General features: G+C 37.4%; 1 pseudogene; it reads right to left on the bottom strand.

Annotated features, from left to right (window-relative positions):
• Positions 1-18,335, bottom strand: part of LOC148872292 (pentatricopeptide repeat-containing protein At4g18520, chloroplastic-like) — a 40,391-nt pseudogene that overhangs the window by 3,584 nt on the left and 18,472 nt on the right.

The raw sequence follows: 18,335 nt of genomic DNA, 5'->3' as shown, positions 1-18,335 counted from the left end.
AATATTAATAAATTATTAAAAGAAAAATAAAATATACCAATTTAAGTAAAGAAAAAACAAAAAATACAAGTATTTTTAATTATTTTCATAATATATATATATATACATATTTTTTAATAAAAAGCAAATAATATAATAAATTTATAAATTAAATATAAATAATATAGTTATAAATAGATAAATAACATATATATATATATATTGTGTGTATTATATAATTTATATAAATAAATATATAACATATATTGGATCTAATCTTTTCGAATCATATAGGGGGTGATCCGAATTTGACCAAACCGGATCCCGATCCATTTGCACCCCTAATTAGTAGAGTATGTAATGAAGGGAGCAATGGTAAAATCTTAGTCCAGAAAGCAAGAAAGTGAGCTTCAGTATTAAAAAAAAAGAAAAAAAAAAAAACCCACACACCAAGCCTAAGGTTAGATCAGCATTCAGTTTGTCCCTCTCAATTAAAATAGGTTGACTAGGTTGAGATCAACCTAACCCAACAGAGATTTCAACCCTATGTTAGGTTCTCAATTCAACCCTAGGTTAGGTTGGATTGAAACTTTACATGAGATTCAAATTGAAAACTTACCTACCAAAAACTTACAAATAAATGTACAAGGACATGCTATCATACCATACTCATGTAAGCACACATCTATAATGTACACTATGGGATAAATGTCTTGGGTCCCATGCAAATCATAAAAATTAAATTTAGTAATATAATGTTAATTTTATCTTTTACTCTTTAATTACACACACATAGCATATGTCCTTCCATTAATATTATACATGAAAATGATAATAGACTTCATTTTTATAGTAAATATAAAAAACATCCACCATCTCTCCTCTCCATCCCACAAAACATAGTCATATACATAAATTAATATGTTTATCATACATGATGCATACATAATGATATAAGTTTACAAGTATACATTATGCATATTCGGGTTATGTCAGATTGCCCAATGCATAATGCTTGATTCTTCTCTGTATTGACAACTTGAAAGGCAAACGTTTGATAAGATATTAGCTGTATAACTGTATTTTAAAGGGGAAGGCAGTTAAATAATCAGAACTCTTTAATCTACCTCATAGTTGACTTATATAACCTTCACTTATTATTGAAGGGCAGAAAAAAAATTTAATGAAATGATAAACATTTCCCCTAGAGGAACAGAAAAAAAAAGGCAAAATGTTGCAAAGAACACTTGGCATATGATTTGCCAATTCAAACCAGGTTCTAAGCATGAACCATGGCCTTAATTTTGCATTTCGGTTTCTTAGAAAAATGATAAATAGAAAATTGTTATGAAATTATAAATAATTTCTTAAGAATTTCCCCTCAACTTTCTATTTCTCTCTCTCTCTCTCTTTTTCTAATAAACCAAACAGAGCCTTTTGTAGGTAATTCTTATACCTTCATCTTGTTGTCAATTCAAACAATGTTCTAAGCATCAGTCATGGCTTTATTTGAAGCTGTATTTGGTTTCTCAGAGAATATGACAGAAACAGAAAGTTGTTAAAAAAATGAAATTTCTTATAATTTCTTACAAACTTCCCCTCAAATTTCTGTTTCTCTCTTATTTTCTTCTAAATATCAAACAAAGCCTAAAATTTTGAATATATTTTTATACCTTCATTTCTTCTTTCAATATGAACTGTAATTATCTGATGAACTGTTAGACTTAGACCATAACCCCAATTCTACATAGAATTTTGCAATATGTTCAACTAAAGGACTATGGACCTGTTTGGCATTAAAATCTTTTGCTAGCTTAATCAGGAATTACATGGCTGAGCCAGATGTACTGTGGGATCCATGTTAACCCAGGAATGCCATGTGGCTCAAGGTGTTGTCATGCATTAAATGTGGATAGTTGAGAGGCAACATGATTGGAGGGTGATGTGGCAAGCAAATTAATGAGCCATTTGGCCCACCACCTTAAAGCAGTCACAATCTAAGTAGATAAGTTCCTATTAGAGATTGATTATGTTTGGATAAGCTTTTGCTTTTGAGCTTTGGACTGTGTAAAATAAAAATGTGAAAAAACTTGTTTTAAGTGTTTGATAAGTGTTTCTTTTTAATGTGTCAAAACACTTTTAAGTTCAGAATGCAAACCCAAATTGAGGGGTTTTGTGCTTTGAAGCTTTTAAAACACAAATCTCGAAGTTTATCCAAACGCAAACATACTTTGCATTATTTCGTTTTAGATTGCTGAACCTACTAGTGGCCTTCCGATAATGGATACAATTAAATTGGGCCCTAAAATGTACCTAAGTTTATAGTTCCACCAACTTTTGTTCTCATTCAAACCAAGATTAAATGCAGCTATTGTCACTATAATTCTCCATTCCATGTGAAGGGTAGTGCTTCTAAGTATTAATAATGTGCATCTGCTTTATACATGGAAATTTTTTATGACGATGATGATTAGGGATGCAATTCGGGTGGATTGGGTTGGGTTGAAGGTCAACCTAGGCCCAATCCTAAAGGTGTAAACCTTGGGCCTATGCTGGTTTGGGTCAGGTTAATCAGGTTTAGGTGGGTTGGTTTGAAAGAATTTATGGGTAATATTTTTATGCATTCATTTTTTAATGGCCTTTTCACTCAATTTAAGAGTAGAATTAATCAAAAATATGTATAAATTTCATTTACAAATATGTGTTTACATGCTTTATACACATGTACACATAATTAGAAAAAAAAAGATATTTTATATAAATATAATACACATATGCATGTATTTTCTTGAGCAGGCTTGTGGTACCGGAGGCCTCAACCCAAGTCTAACCCAAATTTAGGTCAGGCCTGAGTTTTCTAGCCCAAGCCCAGCTCAGCTCAGCTCACAGCCTAAAAACTTATTCTTTTTCACACTTATTTTTCTTTAGTATGACTAATTAATATAGGATTAAGTGAAAGAATGACAGTTAATACCCTAAATATAAGATGTAATGAGAGGGAATTGAATGAGAAATGTAATAGTCCAAAATACATTTCGTGACTTCACAATTAGAGAGGGACCCAATTCGACAATAGGGGTATTCTAGTCAAGAATAGAACTCAATAAATGTTAATGGAAGCTAATTCTTTAAATATAAGACTTAATGAGATGGATTTGAATGAGGAAAAAGTGGTTGTTCAAATTACATTTTTGTCCTCACAATTAGAGGGGTATTCTAGTAAGGGTACATGTTAAAGCATGTGACAATTTTTTATGATGATGATAGTATATTATATGCTTCCAAAATTTTCTACAACTTTTTTATATCTCTATTTCTATAATAGTTTTCTTATTTGCCACAGTTATTTTTCTTTAATATGGTTCATTAATATAAAATATTAGAGATATGTTTCTACATAACTTATATATTTTTTGTATTTTTTGTATTTTTTATTTTTTTAATTATGACTTCATGGATTAACACATTTTACTTGAAAGATTGAATTGTTAATCTACCACCAAACAAGAAAACAATTTCACTTTTGGATTAGTTTTGCATTTTATATTTTATTTACATCATCAATAAAATGTTAAAAACAATTATTGTTTATTGTTTCTAACTTTTAATATGACTAATATAAAACAATATAAATGTGTCCAAATATTTTCTATAGAGTTTCTTTGTTTTTTCAATTTTATTTTGTATTTTTATCTACTTTAATTTTTATTATTTAATTATGAGATCAAGGGTTGGCACATATGACCCAAAAGGTTGAGATGTTAACTTGCCACTAAGAAAACAATTTCATTTTTGCACCATTTTTAAATTTTATATTTTATTCAAAAATCAATAAAGCAGCTATTATTTATCAAACTCATTTTTATTTAATATGATTAATATAAAATATTAGATATGTTCATAAATATTTTTTACAAATTATTTGTATTATTATATAATGTATTTGTGTTTTTTTTATCTTTTCTATTTTTATTTAATTATGATATCAAGGGTTGATATTAGAGGTGTACCCGATTTTTATGCATTTTTTATTTATTTCAAATTTAAAAGTTTTTATTTAATCATGACATCATGGATTGATCCATTTGACCTGGATGGTTGAATTGCTTACTTGCCACTGGGTAGGGGTGTTAATTGGACTAGATTTGGTCCAATATGAATCCATTATAAATGGATCAAGTCCAATCCGATCCAATAAATACTTAGGACCAATTTGGATTAGTCTAATTCAATGTTTGGATTGTCCAATCTGTCCAAATTGGTTTTATTTTTTATTGATTCCATCCCAAACCTGGTCCATTGACACGTGTATTCTTATCTTCTATCAGTGGGCTGGGTATTGGTTCAATTTGACCCAATTCAATATAAATCCATTATGAATGCACCAAATCCAATCCAATCTAATAAATACTTTAGTCCATTAAGTCTGGACTAGTCCAATTCAATATATGTTATTGGTCCATCCAATTTGTCCAAATTGATTTTGATTTGGATGTGGTTCAACCCAAAACCGACCCATTGACACCCATACCACTAGGATGGGAAAATGGTTCTATTTTTGGGTCAATTTTCAAAAGCATATATTTTATATTGTTAAAAGTATTGGATGTAGATCTAATTGATAGAATTTGTTTATTTATTTATTTTATATTCTTTTGTGAAAAGAATAGCTTAAACATAGGATTCAATGAAAGAATAGGAGTTAATATATATCATAAATATAATTCAATGAGAGGGAATTGAATTAGGAGAAATATAGTAGTTTAAATTACATTTTGTGCCCTCACAGTTAAATATAACACTAGAGATGTGTCCATTTTTATATATTTGTTATTTATTTCAAGCTTAAAAGTTTTTATTTGATTATGACATCATGGATTGACCCACTTAACCCGGATAGTTGAATTGCTTATTCGCTACTAGGATGGAAAAATAGTTCCATTTTTATGTCAATTTTAATCATTAAAAGTATTGGATGTAGATCTAATTGAAGGAATTTATTTAGTTATTTTCTTTTGTGAAAAGAATAACCTAAACATAAGATTCAACTAATAATATAAATATAAAACTTCATGAATGGGAATTGAATGAAGAGAAATATAGTAGTTCAATTTAAATTGTGTGCCCTTATAATAGAGGGACCAAATTCAAAAATAAATTTAATGAATGTTAACGGGAATTAATACCTTAAATATAATATTTAATGAGAGGGATTTGAATGAGGAGATAAGTGTGTTTAAATTATATTTCTACCCTTACAATTAGACATTAACCAACTTAAAAAATTAGGGTAATTTAATCAAACAATCAAAAGTGTAATAATATTAGAACATGTGGACCCGAGAGGTGGGATATAGAAAGACAAAAGGAATTCTGCAAATATAAGTAATGCTTTGGATCACCCTTCAGCCCTCTTTACATAGTACAGAGTAGAGGAGACTCATTTGTGGGGACAGAACAGCTGGGTGCACGTGAAGCCCACTGGTATACCGATGAGAGCCTGTAGTTCCATGTATTTGGTTTTGTGCGATACAGAATTATAATCACCCCAAAATCACCCATTGGGTCATCTAATCTTTTTTTTCATTTTCATGATTAAGAAATCTAGTCTCAATGAATTTATGTCGGCTTTGGGTTTCTTAAATTTGATATAGATGAATAATTTAATAGATGGAAAGCTCTGATCTAGCTCAATAGAATAGCATCTATATATATCAGAAGGCAGAAGCATGCTTCTTATTCTACAACCTTTTTTAATAGAAAATAAGAGAGAAAAAGAAAGTTGAGGGAGAGACAGCAATCTTGTCACCTTTAGGTTATGTTTGGTTTGAAAGAAAAAGTAAGAAAAGGAAAGGAAATTTTACAAACTTTGTATAGATTTTCCTGCATTTTTCTTCATTTCCCTACTTTTTTCTTCAAACCTAATATAGCCTTGTTGTCTACACGGAACATCGAGATTGACGTGGTCAATTTAATGGATAAGCTTATTTTATATAATTGGTCCCAACTCAGGAAAATGGTTACATTAGATTAACAGTTGGCACTAAAACTTTTGTCAAACTCTTATGATCATGGATCAATGATAATAATGTTGATTCAATGCCACATCGACCCTTTAATTTCTTGCATAGATGGATAGCTTTCATTATCATGACAACCTTGGAAGTTGAGATTTTTTAATAAAATATGAAATGGTAGTGGCCACAGCCCACATGAAAGAGGGTAATATATGTGGCATGTATATGCATAAGGGTGTCAATGGACCGGACCAATAAAACATATTGGATTGAACTAATCCAGTCCAAAATATTTATTAGATTGGATTGGACCTGGTCTGTCCGTGATAAATTTATATTGGATTGGGTTGGATTAAGTCAATATCTAGCCCATTGATATAAGATAAGAATATAGGTGTCAATGGACTGGATTTGGGTTGAAGCCAATCTAAATTAAAATGAGTTTGAACAGATTGGATGGTCCAGACATTGAATTGGACTGATCCAAATGGTTCAAAATATTCATTGGATTGGATTAGACCTGATCCATTTGTAATGGACTCACATGGGACTGGATCGGATTGGACCAAATCCAATCCAATTGACACTCCTATATATGCATGTATGAATCTGTATTTGGCTTAGAGAAAAAAAAATCATCCACCCAAGTGTTTCTCTATAGGGCTCTACGTCTTTATGGGCTAACAGAGATAATACAAGCCTGAATTGCAAGTTGGTTTTTTCCAAGTAGTATTAGATCACTTTCACATGACTTCACTTATTGGTTACTCTATATTTGTACAACCAGCTAGTATTAGATAACGTTTACAAAGCAATAAATCATTCAGTTCAGCCATTTCAGCCACTGTCAAACAATACCAAGTTTCTTAAACTCTGATAAATTTCAGACCAAATTAAAATAATACTGCCCAAGAAAAGGGAATATGAAAGGTTGGAAGCTACAGTCCTTTGACTTATTGGAGAATATCCATGGATACGAATCACTCTCCTTGTAGAACACTCAAACTTCACCTCATCTCTAAGTTTCCATCTACTTTCTTTCTATCCCATTCACAGTGCTGTAATTTATCTTACACTCTCCTAGTAACCTCTTTACTTCACACAGTGTAAATATACAGAGATTTGTCAAGCAAATTCACTGCACCTTTCTTCCTTCAACTTGTTCTATTGTTTTATTTATTTAACTTGGTATCACAGCTTGATATCATTGCTTCTAATGATGATTTAGTCTCAGTCAGATATCTTAGAACTCTGCTCGAACCTCCAACACTTCCACAACTGGAGGGACTATTTCTTCTTCTCAAGTTGAGCTAGCAAAAATGAGTTTAGGCCCAAGAAGTGCATTGAGTAGGCCCAATATGAAATCGAATGGAAAGTAACTATTGGGCCCACTAAGAAAAAAATGACAAAAAATTGGATCTCAAATCAATTTGGTGGATCCTTCGCCTTACAAAAAATTGGTGGATCCTTTATTAATAATATTCAATGGTGCCTAGATGGCAGATATGTAGAAGGAAACTATAATTGGAAAATCAAACTAGCAAGTAATTGGGATTTATTTCCATACTAAGGCTTAGCTTCTTGCTAGCTGGCTTCTTTACAAGGGCTCCCATCCAATCTTCACAATTTGATTGGCAAAATTGACAAAGGGAATCACATTGTTAGTTGGAGGATTTTTTTTTATTATTATTTCAATCAATGTAGTGGATGTTAGACAGTTTTGTATGCCCTTACCTTCAATCAAGATGATATACTTTATGAGTTTATTTTAAATGAATAAAAGTGTATATTTGATTCATGTTCCCTTTGTATGTTTCTGTGTAATACCCTTAAACTGGACACTTAATGAGACTCGTGTTAGTTTAGAATGTTCACAGCCAGTGGGTCGATCTAGGGAGACCTATCCTGACAAGACTGACACTGTGGTGCCACCAAGTCGATTGGGGTGGCTTGTCTCAGCTACCAGGGTGAGACCCTAGGCACATACAGTGTAGGACTAATTGAATCTTTGAACTGGACCAGATTTCCAGTATTGCCCTGGTCCTTGGAGATTGATGGGCAAAACTAGAAAGTTACACCTGACCCCTAGACTCGATTATGATACTGCACTAGGTGTCGTATTGGGCTGTCTTTGATGTACCAATCAGTGAAATCCTTAGTGGGGGTCAAAACCTGGGTATGTTGGGACAGTCTAAGAAATTCATTTGAGTGGGTGATCATAGTGACATGATCAGCCCCTTTGTCGGACAAAGGTAATGATCGGGGATGCACTCTCACTGATGGAAACCAAGACTACCGACAGCCGATTTTAATCGTTGAGATTTGTTTTGCAAAATATATTTTATATTAGATATAAAAGTATATATATTATGGTTTCTAAAAGGTTTTAATTCTCGAGATCCATATAAGAGAGAGTGCAACACTGTTCCTTGCAGCCGAGGGAGAGGTCCTCTCTTGTCGGGTAGTGTATGATCATTATGGGCTGAGAGGTTAAGTGTAAGACCATTGAGGATAATACCTGATGGACTAATCTTGCATTTGCCCGCAGTCCCTGGGTGTTACAAGGTGGCTTGGCCTAGGGACCACTTAGGGTAAGTGTTGAGCCCATAGAGCCCCTCTGATGGGTTTCGAGGGGTGCACTGTCCATAACAGTGTATTCGGCCAGGCCTTGTAACAAAGCCTGAGCTGAACCCATGTGGCTGATGTGTAGATCAATGTTTGGGTCCCACGCCATACAAGGAAGCCCAACTGGCCAGCAGTTTAGAAGGCTGAATGAATACATAACCTTAAATGGGCCTTAAGCCCATTTCAAACTGGGCTAATTTGATTAGTCACTTAAGTGGCGAATTCTGAGATGGATCAGTTGATAGGATTGGGCCCAGACCCTATCCACTTAGAGAGTCCATAGGAGATGGATGATCTAATCTGCAGATAAGATAAGGGTTATCCCTTATCACTTAAAGGGACTTCTAATCCAAATATGATTTGGGTTAACAACTCCTAATGGAATTAGGAGCTGATCCCTTTGAGACTATAAAAGGAGGAGGGGGCGGCAGCCTTTAGACATGCAATGCAATCCAGAGATCCTTGTCTTTAGAGCTGAGATTGCTAGAAGAGAGAATTCTGCACCCTGCAAATACTCTCTTGCCGCCTCCTTCCTGCAACCGCCGCCTACAACAATTCGATCTCCAGTTCTTGGGAGAAATCAAGATTTGATCTTGATACCAATCTTTTAGAGAAAAGATTGGTGGAAGTTGTATTCGCAAGCCGTCCAGTTGATTCTTGCGAAGGGTCAAGTTCTTTTGGAAGAACACTGCTGATTCTGCTCCACCCTACACTGCGCCATCTTCAGTGGGAGCAGATTTTGGATCCTTCCTTGGGCGTGAACACCTCCATTGGGAGATACTGCTTCTCTGTATCAGGTATTATCCCTCCCTACTCCTTTTGGTTCAGATCTAGTTCAGTTTATGGTTCAAGAATGATCATTGAAAATATGATTTTCTAAATAGGGAATTCGATTCCCAGTTGAAGGGAGAGAAAAATATTTGAAATTTGCCCCCCATTATTCCGCAATCTTTGGGCGTCCATGTGATGGATTTCTTATCCCCTCAGTAGTATCAGAGTCAGGTTCAAATCTTGAACCATTCTGTTTCAGATATGAACCTGCGCAAATAGGGAGAAGGCGTTCTACCCAATTTGTGCTTATATGGGTTTTGGGAAATTTGTTCCCAAAATTGATGGGCAAATAATCTGAAATTAATTTTATATAAATCTGATTATTGTTTAGAATAATTCTATATGATTTTCTTGATTTATGGGTTGTTCGTACAAGAGGAGATCGTATTTTTTATTTGCGCAGGGAGAACTACAAGATTTGTAGTTTCTCGATTTATTTATTACATTTGGTCTATAAATAATTTTTTTAATTTTTAGACTCAATGTATATGCATTTGATATGATGTAATTATTAATAGAAATAGGATTTCTATTTTATTTTATTTTGGATCGAAGATGGCGACGCAGAAAGGGAAATTTTGCAAAGAAGGAGATTTTGCAGATGGGACATTCGCTATCTGCGATTTGTAGTTTATGAAACTGTAGATTATGATCTAACCTTTGTTTTGTAGGATGGATTGTGCAAACAGCCCTAATTAACTGATTATTGATTTTCTTTTATCAGTTATTTAATTTCATATTGTTTTCTTGAATTAAAGATTTAATTAAAGATCAAACCCTAGACCCATTCGAACCAAGATTGGTTCAAACTGTTTGGACCAAATCTAGGGTTTAATCAAGGCTGAAAGTCAACCCTAATTTTCCCACTAATGGGCCTGAGGATTGATATTTAATTAAATGGTTAATTCGGCCCAACCTCTAAAGGCTTAGTTTTAAATAGTTAAAACTGCTAAAAGCCCAATTCAAAGGATAAAGCTATATGGGTCGAATTGGGTAACACTAATTCAGCCCATATACCTAGATACTATTAATGGTTAATATTATGGATCTAAAACGGGATTCCAATGGGCCTTACAGATAATTAATTGATTGGATCAATTTATCCCTACATGAGATGTTTGGATGTGTGATGTGCTGCGTAAATGAGCCATAAGTGCTTGGCCCATGCTCATTCGACAATGGCTCTTGCACACTATGGCTGAATGCACATCATTTCCATGGTGTCCCTTTTGGTCATTGGATGACCTCCCTCAGTGGTGGGCCCCACACCTCATCAAGAGGTTACGTGCGGAACCCTAGCCGATTTAAGGCCCACCGAAAACTGACTTTATGAAAGTCAGTGGGAGCCACTTTGGTTTGACCTAAATCAAACTGGGGCGTAATAACTATTCCCTCTAGTTAATATGAATGCATGTGATAGGGAGATTCATATGATGAACTCTCTAAAAGCCTTCCATCACTAGCATGAGGATGGGTCCTTCAGTAATGAGGAAACGCACCAGAAAATGGGCTATCCATTTGCTGTTGGGCTTGTCTAAGTGTTTCATAAGATGATAGGGGCGTCATAGACCGATGTGGGAGGGGCTTCACCAGAAAATGGGAACTCTCTCACGGTACCTTGGCGTTCACGAATATGATGGGTAAGCACTCACTGGACAGAAATGTTTACCTGAAAACGGCTTTGAACCTTGTCTGACAGAGGCCAAAGGGAAAACTCATATGATGAGTGGATATGATCCTTCACCGAAAGGTGGTGGGGTTATGCAGCTGAAACAATTGGCTCCATGCACCCTATGTGATTTCCCACATTTCCAGAGACAACCCGTAGTCTCCGTCACTAAGAAAGGAGGGAAATCTCGGAGATGAATAAATGAAAATGGATCGTAGATTAAAATCCATATCTATGAAATGAACATGAATCAAATTAGGTTATGGAATGGTGTTTGTTTTTTTATCAGAAAATGGCAAACGGATCTTTTGCAAAGTTTCTTGACGACAACAAGCTTAAGGGCCCAAACTATGCCGACTGGTACATGAACCTTATGCTGGTCTTAGCTTCTGAAAAGCTAGACAAAGTGGCAAAGAATCCTGCCCCGGAGCGTCCGGGTGACAGGGCTTTTGAGGCCCAAAGGAGAGACTATTAGGAATCGGAGGAGAAAAACTCCATTGCCCGATGTTGCATCATTGCCTCCTTGGACAACCCAATACAGAGGCAGTTCAATCAGATCGAACTTGCCAATGACATATTGGACAGTCTCAAGACGATGTATGAAGAGCAGAATCGTTCTACTTGACAAAAGGTCTTGAAACAGTTCATGACCGCACAAATGTCCAAGGGTCAACAAGTTCACGACCATTGTCTTCGGATGATGGGATACATCAATGAATTGGAGGCTCTTGGATATGGGCTGGACCTTGCGACCCAGATAGATGCTATCCTTAATTCTTTGCCTCCTTCCTTTAATCCATTCATCATGAACTATAACATGAACAAGCTGAATGTCAGCTTGCAAGAGCTCAGCAATATGTTGCAAAGAGTCGAAGAACTAATTAGAAAGAATGAGCCTGTAGCTATGCTTGTTGAAGCTAGCAAGACAGGCAAGAGAAAGAGGAAGGCAAAGAAGCCTCAGAAGAAAGCCACTACGGGTAAGAAGCAGAAGAAAGACAAAGCATCGGATGCCTGTCACTTTTGAAAGAAGACTGGCCACTGGAAAAGGAACTGTCATGCCTACCTGGAATCCAAGAAAGGTAATTTCGAATCTTGTGTTATAGAAACCAATTTATTGGTAGCTTCTACGTCCTGGTGTATTGACTTCGGGGCTTCAACTCATGTGTGTAACTCACTACAGGGGTTCAAGGTAAGCAGAAGGCTGAGTGAAGGAGAAGTCACACTCTACATGGGGACTACTACAACTGTTGCAGCCGCGGCCATAGGAACCGTGGAGTTAATTTTTAGAGAATGAATAATTGTACTGAAAGATTGTCTTTATATACAAAATTTAAGGAGAAATTTGATTTCTGTCTCAAGAACTGTGTGTAGATGGTTATTCTGTGTTCTTTAGTAATACGATTACTATTAAAAGAAATAACAGATTCATCGCATAGGGGAATTGGAGAACAGTCTCTATGTTCTACATCCTTCTCTAGAAACTAACATAACCGAAACTACGTTGGCTGAAATCCCCAAGAAGAGAGCCTGTGATACAGTTAATCCCACGTGTCTGTGGCATTACCGACTTGGCCACATCGGTGTTGACCGAATCACAAGGTTGGTAAAAGGATGGTCCTTTGGATTTTCTAACTGTAGAAGATCTCCCCAACTGTGAGCCTTGCCTACAAGGAAAAATGACAAAACAACCATTTAACGGTAAGCCTGAAAGATGTACAGGCACACTTGACCTAATACATACTGATGTATGTGGTCCCATGAGTGTTAGAACATGAAATCAATACGTGTATTTCATCACCTTCACAGATGATTTTTCACGATATGGTTACGTGTACCTAATGAAACACAAGTCTGAATCTTTTGAAAAGTTCAAAGAGTTTAGACAAGAGGTCGAGAAACAGTTAGGGAGAGAAATTAAGGCCCTTCGATCAGATCGAGGTGGCGATTATCTCTTTGACGAATTCAGGGACTACTTAAAGGACAATGGGATAGTATCACAATTAGCTCCTCTTGCTACACCACAACTTAACGGTATTTCAGAGAGGAGGAATATGACCTTATTAGATATGGTCCGGTCATTTCTCATACACTCAGAGTTACCCACATCCTTTTGAGGTTACGCATTAGAGACTGCGATTTATGTGCTGAATCGGGTTCCAACCAAGTCGGTTCCGAACACTCCATATGAACTTTAGACCGGAAAAAACCAAGTGTCAGACGCTTGAAGATTTGGGGTTGTCCAGCACACGTTAAAAGAACGAGTGCAGACAAGTTGGAATCCAAGACCAGCCGTTGCCTATTCGTAGGCTACCCAAAAGGCTTTGTAGGTTACTTTTTCTATGACCCAAGTGAGCAGAAAGTGTTCTACAATCGAAATGCCCAGTTCTTGGAGACCGATTACATCCTGGACACCCATCGTCGGGAAATTGTTCTTGATGAGGAGAGCTCAGGAGCAGTGGGAGATGTCCCACAAGTTCTAGGTAGTGACCAATTTAGAAGATCCACTCGGGTATCCAGGCCATCAGTCCATTATGGTTATGACCAGGATAGTTACTTGGTGGAAACCTTGACTAGTGAGGAGGATCCCATGATTTATACGGAAGCTATGTTGGACATAGATTCCCAGAAGTAGGTGGAGGCCATGAGAGCAGAGGTTGACTCAATGGAGACCAATGGAATCTGGACTTTAGTAGATCCACCCTTCGGGATAAAAACAATCGGTTGCAAATGGATTTACAAGAGGAAGAAAGGCCCCGATGGTAGGGTTGAGACCTTCAAAGCTCGTCTGGTGGCGAAAGGGTACACTCAAAAAGAGGGCATCGTTTATGAGGAAACCTTTTCGCCTGTGGCCATGCTTAAATCCATTAGGATCCTGCTAGTTGTAGTAGCATACCATGATTATGAGATTTGGCAGATGGATGTCAAAACTGCATTCCTGAATGGAAAATCTTACTGAAGATATCTATATGCAGCAGCCGCAAGGCTTCATTACTGTAGGTCAGGAAAACATGGTATGTAAACTTAATAGATCCATTTATGAACTTAAGCAAGCTTCTAGAAGTTGGAACACCGTTTTGACTCTACTGTCAAATCGTTTGACTTTGAGTAGAATCCGGATAAACCCTGTGTCTATAGGAAGTACAGTGGAGATAAGGTTACCTTCTTGGTTCTGTACGTAGATGACATTCTACTCATTGGGAATGATGTAGGAATGTTAACTATGGTGAAAGTATGGCTTTCACAGCAATTCTCCATTAAAGATCTTGGAGAAGCCTCCTATATACTGGGTCTTCGACTCTATAGAGATAGATCAAAGCGGATAATAGGATTATCCCAATCTGCTTACATTGACACAATAGTCAAAAGATACAGCATGGAAAACTCCAAGAAAGGAAATGTTCCTTTTAGACATGGAGTCACTCTCTCCAAGAAGATGTCTCCCAAGACTTCTGAGGAGATTAATGGCATGAAAGACGTTCCCTATGCCTCTGCTGTAGGGAGCATCATGTATGCCATGCTGTGCACTCGTCCTGACATTGCTCAGGCAGTGAATGTAGTAAGCAGATTTCAGGCCAACCCAGGGCAGGAGCACTGGACTGCTGTGAAAAACATACTTAAGTACCTTCGAAGGACAAAAGAGTTTTGTCTAGTATTCGATAGTAATTCACTACAGATCCAAGGGTATACAGATGCCGATTTCCAATCGGATCCAGATGATAAAAAGTCTACATCTGGATATGTTTTCATGATATGATCATCAGTTGTTTGCTAGAAAAGCAGCAAACAGGGGTCCACTGCAGACTCCACGACTGAGGCCGAGTACAATGCCGCAAGTGAGGCTGCCAAAGAAGCCGTGTGGATGAAGAAGTTCGTTCACGAGTTGGGAGTAGTTCCGTCCAGCACATCACCCATCCCATTGTTGTGTGACAACAATGGAGCTATTGCTCTGGCTAAGGAGCCACGAGCCCACTCGAAGTTGAAGCACATCGAGAGGAAGTACCACGTACTACGGGAGATTGTTGGTAGAGGGGACGTCCTGATTCAGAAGGTAGCGTCAGCGGAAAATGTAGCAGACCCATTGACAAAGCCACTACCATAGAAAGTGTTTGAGAAACACATGGAAAGCATGAGACTCCGGCTAATACCTAATTGGACCTAAGTGCAAGTGGGAGCTGTTAGACAGTTTTATATGCCCTTAGCTTCAATCAAGATGATGTACTTTATGAGTTTACTACAAATGAATAAAAGTGCATATTTGATTCATGTTCCCTTGGTATGTTTCTGTGTAATACCCTTAAATTGGACACTTAATGAGACTCGTGTTAGTTTAGAATGTTCACAGCCAGTGGGTCGGTCTAGGGAGACCTATCCTGACAAGGCTGACATTATGGTGCCACCAAGTCAGTTGGGGTGGCTTGTCTCAGCTGCCGGGGTGAGACCCTAGGCACATACAGTGTAGGACTAATTGAATCTTTGAACTGGACCAGATTGCCAGTATTGCCCTGGACCTTGGAGATTGATGGGCAAAACTGGAAAGTTACACCCGACCCCTAGATTCGATTATGATACTATACTAGGTGTCGGATTGGGCTGTCTTTGATGTACCAATCAGTGAGATCCTTAGTGGGGGTCAAAACCTGGGTATGTTGGGACAGTCTGAGAATTCATCTGAGTGGGTGATCATAGTGACAGGATCAGCCCCTTTGTCGGACAAAGGTAATGATCGGGGATGCACTCTCACTGATGGAAACCAAGACTACCGCCAGCCGATTTCAATCGTTGAGATTTGTTTTGCAAAATATATTTTATATGAGATATAAAAGTATATATATTGTGATTTCTAAAAGGTTTGCAAAAGGTTTTAATTCCCGGGATCCATACAAGAAAGAGTGCAGCACTGTTCCTTGCAGCCGAGGGAGAGGTCCTCTCTTGTCGGGCAGTGTATGATCATTATGGGCTGAGAGGTTAAGTGTAAGACCATTGAGGATAATACCTAATGGGCTAATCTTGCATCTGCCCACAGTCCCTGGGTGTTACAAGGTGGCTTGGCGTAGGGACCACTTAGGGTAAGTGTTGGGCCCATAAAGCTCATTTGATGGGTTTCAGGGGGTGCACTGTCTATAACAATGTATTCGGCCAGGCCTTGTAACAAAGGCTGGGCCGAACCCATGTGGCTGATGTGTAGATCAATGTTTGGATCCCACGCCATACAAAGAAGTCCAACTGGGCAGCAGTTTGGAAGGCTGAATGAATGCAAATACAACGGTTTCTTCTACCATGTTGGATGTTGGTAAAAAATAATAACATAAAAACAACCAGCTACTCCCAGCATCAATGCAAATACAACGGTCTCTTCTACCATGTTGCTCCCATGTTGTGATATTGGCACTCCAGGAAACAATATCTCGTTCAGTCATGGAAGAAAATACTCGAGAAGCATCATAGATATCACTCTTGATTGGACTCATCCCATAACAAAGGAATGCAACTCGAATCCTGCTTTTATGATGTAACCACGGATCTGCTTCCCTTGGTTCAGTGCTGGAAGTCTTGTGCAAGCCCGAAGAACAGCTACCAAGGTGAATTGACTTGGTTTTACAGACTTCGAAGAGCTGATCATATCAAACAACAAGCATAATGCTTCCTCCCACCTCTCTGATTCAGTGTAATTGGATATAATAGTTGTCCAGCAGAACTCATTTGGAACATCCATCTCTTTAAATACCATGATTGCTTCGTCAACAACTCCACATTTAGCATGCTACTCAATAAGAGCATTCCCAGTGCCAAAAATTAGAGTCGGAATCAACAAATGTTTTAACAATATGAGAATGGAGAGCTCTGCCTTCTTCCAACTTATGCAGATTAGCACAGGCTCTGAGAACAAAGCTTATTGTGGAATGACCTGGTATCAATCCAAGCTCCCTCATCTTACAGAACAGTTGTAGAGCTTTTCCATCTTCTGAATCAAAGGTTAGACCTGCAATCATGGCATTGAAGCATATCTCATTCTTATGCCTGACCTCAAGAAAACATTTGTAAGCATGACAAACCATCCCTGTACCAACATTCATATTGATGAGGGCATTCCAAATAAAATAATCCAATGCAAAGCCAGACTTGATAAAACTGCAATGCACTTGCGAACCAACTGGCGTCACCTCTATATTTGAACACAGACTAAAAGCATTAGCAAAGATAAAAGGGTCAAACTGATGACCTTCCGAGACAAATGGGCGAAACAAATACAGGCCTTGTTCAGCAACCCCACTCTAATGGAAACCGTCCAGCAAAGAACTCCAGACCACATTGTCCTTCTCTTCTAGTTCCTGGAACACTTTATAGGCATCCTCCAGGAATCCCAACTTGGAATAGGTGTCGACAAGGGCTCCACCAACAAAATTATGGTTATCCAAGCCTGCCTTAATAGTACGGCCATGAAAAGACTTAACCAGGTGGAAATTTTACAAGTCTGTGTATGATTTAATAAGAATAGCATAAGTAAAACATGTCGGTGATACATTAGAATGCATCATCTGATGAAAAGTTAATGGCTTCCTTAGCCTCTGATACCTGAACACAACTATCAAGCAATGTATTCCACAAGGCCTCGGATCTTTCATTTAGCGGGATTCCATTAAAGAGCTTACGGGCATCATCCAATTCTCAAGATTTTACATACATATTGAAGATAGAGCTATTACAAAAGAAGCATAGATCAAAGCCAGATTTCAGTGTTTGACCATGAAGAACTTTTCCCATCAGCAAATTGCCCGTAACTCCACATGCCTTCAGTGCCACTGAGAACCCAAACTCGTTGGGCCACAACCCTTAACAACACACAAGAGAAAAAAACTGCAGACCAAGGTCGTTGTAACCGTATTGTACATAGGCTGAGATAATGCTTGTCCAAGAAATCAAATTTGGTTCTGGCATCTCGTCAAACAGTAGACGAGCATTCACCAACTCCTCACAAGCAGCATACAAACGGAGAATGTTGTTCTGTACAAAGACATCTCGATGTAGCCCGCTTTTGATGAGGATTGAATGAAGTGACTTTCCATTGTTAACATCTCTCAGATCACTGAAACGCTGCAAAAGTGAAGCACACTCTTGTAAGGAAAACTGAGGTCTATGGTTCTTGATGTAGGGTGATTTGGCCCGACCTATAGGGGGACACGTGGACACGACCTAACTAGCAGGATGACAGTTCA

The sequence above is a fragment of the Nelumbo lutea genome, chromosome 2 (assembly GCF_056320005.1).
Source record: "Nelumbo lutea isolate HS-2025 chromosome 2, American lotus-T2T, whole genome shotgun sequence".
Taxonomy (NCBI): domain Eukaryota; kingdom Viridiplantae; phylum Streptophyta; class Magnoliopsida; order Proteales; family Nelumbonaceae; genus Nelumbo; species Nelumbo lutea.
The sequence above is the reverse complement of the archived record's forward strand: the minus strand, read 5'-3'. Positions and strand labels throughout refer to the sequence as shown.